The following is a 4332-nucleotide window of genomic DNA, read 5'->3' as shown; positions in this document are numbered from 1 at the left end:
CACACACACACACACACACACACACACACACACACACACACACACACACACACACACACACACACACACACACACACACACACAGTCACAGAGTCACAAACACATAAACACATATTGAATTCATTACTGACTTGAGCCACCCACAGAATGTAAGCTCTGTCTGTCCTATAACTGCTGAGGTTTACACATAAGTCCGCAACTCACCAACATTTTGACCAGATGTTTTGAAATACCACAAAAATGTGATGTGTTTTCCACATCCACCTGTTCGTCAGCTATTTGAATCTTTGTCCGTACAGCACTAGCAGAGGTTGAGTTGACAGAAATGCATTTTAATGATGGTAATCTTCACACAGATGATGAACCGCATATTACCAATGTTTTATGTTTATTTAAGTCAGTTTAGTCCCTCTGAAATTAGCTTTTATTTTCAAGAGTGATTTGACCACATAAACATTTACAATACAAGAAGATTTACAAGTAGAGATGCTTCAACAAAATGATAATTTATAGATTTTAAGATGTAAATCAATAAGTAACACTTTTATAACAGTGAAATTTGAATAAGTTTTCCCTAAAATGCCCCAGGAGTACTGCACTGTAATTTTTACTTATGTAATACTTACATAAATACACATTTAACCTTCAAAATCTACCTCAGACTGAAAAGGGAAAACTTTGTTCAAGCAAAACTTTGGCAACTCTCGACTTTCTGTTTCAGAATGGGTTCATGATGTAACTCATTTCACTGAACAAACAGGTTTTTACACTTCTCCTTATTGGCAACTGTCTCTGCCTCAGATTCCCCATTTCACTTTCTCACCTGACTTGTCTGCGGAGAACCCGATCATACAGATGTGTGGGCTTTTCTCCTTACAAGCCTGAAATGTCCAGAAAGTTTTGGTTTCATGTGACCCTTAAGGATATCTTTCTCATTCACTTTCCCTTGTATTTTCCTGATTTCTCTGTTTGCTCAGAGCGCAGCAGAATTGTGAGTTTTGTATCTTGGCAACTGATCAGGGCTTTAAGTGCTGAGACGCTGAATATTAACACTGTAAATCTTAAGTGTGTTTCGCTGTGTGGGAAAGCAGTGATGAAGTAGCATCTCTCTGTCTGGCCTTGACGGATTCATTCCAAGCGGCAAACGACAAACCGCAAGAATTTGTAGGATGATATCATCATCACCATCATCTTAAACACCCACATGACACACACACACACACACAAACAAATACATTGCTTCTTTACAGTTCTTCATGCTTGCTCACCCACCATCTTTCGATTATTCATAAGAAGATTCACCAACCTAAGTTCTCGGTATGATATCCGGTGACTGTACATGAGGCTCATATGCATGGGCTACATTCAAATGTTAAAACAATGCCCTGACATTACCTGCCACGATATTATTATTATTATTATGCCATTTTTGATCTTTTTATCTACAATCTGTTGAACCATTCCATGATGATGAAAAAAAGACAACAACAAATTTTCCCACTTAGAGGTCACCTGTAATATGTAACTCACCAACTCCCACTGGATTCCTCAAAGGCATAAATGCCTCTTTTCATGGACCTGGGAATACAACACTGGAATCTAAATCTCTCCAATTTGAGCCTTCATATCTAGGTGCCCTTTTCCCTTCCCTGTGTGTCTTAATCTTTATACGCCCTTTCCTGATCGTATAGTGACATATCCCCCACTCGTAACTCTCCCTGCCATATCTGGAACTCTTTGAAAAAGGCCCTCTTTTGTTCTTTGCTGATTTTGCTCACGGATTGCATCATGAAATCCCAGGACTGTGTGGTCATCACGCAATGAAGCTCAACCACATTGCCAAAAACCGATTATGAATAGCTCGGGGCAGAAAGGAAAGGACTTATGGGTGGGAGGGCAAGCAGGAAGGAAGTTGAGGAGCTAACAAATTGCCCTGTTTATACCATGAGCTTAATTGTCTTTGATTGTTTGATTTGTCTGGTGACACAATTACAGGTGCAATTTGGAAGAAACAAAAATCCACATCACAGGGTTTTGGTTTCCTTCTCATTGTTTTGTCTTCAAGGTTACCGCGTGTAGGCTCAAGAGGAGCTGCTGATGTGTAAAGGAATAATCTAGGCCGAGACAAGGTTTAACCACAAATGCAAAGCATCCGCTGCTACTACACTGTACAATCTGGTGGCCTAGAAACCTCCACTATGCCTCCCAGAAGTTACACTTTATTAGATTAGGTGTTTATCTGGATTTGGGATTTAAGCATTTTCAAGCTGTAATCATGACATTAGAAGATTCAAATAAATAATAAATAAGCTGGGTTTAAAGGAAGAAATGCTTTTGAGATATGTATGATAAAAGTTAGATTAGGTTAGAAAGCTGTGGGTTTGTGTATGACTGTGTTGACAGACAAAAAAATACTACATCCTGTGAGGAATTTAACCTGATGAGGCAACTTATGGTCCTTAGAGGCTAATTAGTTGTTTTCAATCTAGACTTGGCTGGGTTGCTGAGTTTCAGTGGCAGAATGTATACAAATTTAAGATCAAAATGTATTCTAATTAAAATAAAATGCATAGGTGTAAGATTTAAAACTAAAACTAAACTTTAAACTAAAGTTTAAAAGAAAGAGGTGCACTTTTGAAAAAGTTGCTATTCTAATAAATTGTTTCTGAAGCAGCAATATTTTGTGCTGATGAGTTGAGAATGTGCTAACCCAAACAATATCACAGTATGTTAAATATACGTAAATAACATGAAAAAAAATGTATTGTATACAAAACCTTTTTTTTGTCTCAGATATCGATCTTACTGCAGACAAAACCAACCTGTTCTCTCCAAGAGAGAGTTTATCATCCATCAGAGTCTAAAAAATGTGCTGATGAACTATGTTCATCATCTGCTTACTAACTCTGTCTGTTGTTTGCTGGGCAGTATATAGTGGGTTTATCAAGAGTGTCCTCCCAAGAAAAACAACACAACAGGTCGTAATGTTAGTCGCCCAAAAATGATATATATTTAGGTTGGAGTGACAGAGGCCATCTAGTGGTTAGTAATTATGACCTATAAGCACGGTGCAGTTTTGGATGATGTATAAAGAAGTTGCCTAATGTGGTGGTGGGAAGGGGTTAATGATACGATGTATAGTAAAACCCAACAGTGGACTGTGCCGCTATTCATTTCCTGTTTTAAGCTGCAACTGTCACATTTCCCGTTAAAAAAAAAATTGCCTTTGCCACGCAAGACTACTGTTTATTTCCTGTTTCCAACCACAAGTATCACATTTCATTTTTTCAAAAAACACAATTGTCCCCCAACTTTCACCCCTGTGGTAATCATTACAGCCCTGATGATGACAGTCACCTAACTTTAAGGAAGTAAATGAAATGCACACAACGTGTTTCTCCAACCTTAAGTGATCATTTTAATTCAAACCAAGTTTTTTGTGCCTAAAACTAATGGGACCTTGACCATAGCATTGTCACTTCATAAAGCATTATTATTATAGGGGTGATTGGTTTGAAAACACTCTTGTTCTGCTGTGTATGGTCAAACAACACGTTTGGTCGTTTAATTTGGGGGTGTATCAGAGCTTTTTCTTTTTTCCTGAAAGCAGCTGGCTGAATGAGAGCTCAACCAAAACAAGCTCTTCCTCAGTTTCACATTGATTGTTAGTTCTGTACAAAAGGGCATCTCAACAATATTTCTGGGGAGACAGAGAGAAGTGTAACTTTCCGATTTTCCCCGTAGCCCTTGGTCCACTTCTCTAATCTTAAGGTCATCCAGTCCAACTTTTCGCACATGTAAGAGTAAAATGTGTATCGCATTACTCCTACACTTACGGATTTCATAGATGTTGGTGGCCACACAAGTTCAGCTTTGTCAAGGCAAAGTAACATGCAAATGCAGTGGCTGCTATGAGTGAAAAATTCAAACATTTATTCACACATTTCTTTTTTTGGGAGTGTGTGGGGGGTATGGGGGTGTGGAGTGTGTGTGTGTGTGTGTGTCAGGTGGGGACTTGCGTTGTGAAAGAGACTTTTTTGACAGTCACAACCCTTGTGGAATGACTTGTTTCACAATCAGAATTTTATCCATTCGACCAAATCACATTTTAATTTGGTTGAATAATTTTATCGCCATTCAAATTAGCTGTCCCAGTCAATGTAAGTCCCTAGTGAGCCATGGGTGCTATGGGCCCATAGAGCATATCAGTATGTTTTCAGGTAGTGGCATTTTCAGCTATATGCGCCACTGACCAACTTTCCATCCAATTATTTTTACACATCTATGCATTTACATGATTTAAAGTTAACCGTATCAGGTGATCGACATTAT

The sequence above is a fragment of the Scomber scombrus genome, chromosome 7 (genome assembly GCF_963691925.1).
Source record: "Scomber scombrus chromosome 7, fScoSco1.1, whole genome shotgun sequence".
Classification (NCBI taxonomy): Eukaryota; Metazoa; Chordata; class Actinopteri; order Scombriformes; family Scombridae; genus Scomber; species Scomber scombrus.
This window is presented reverse-complemented; position numbering follows the sequence as displayed.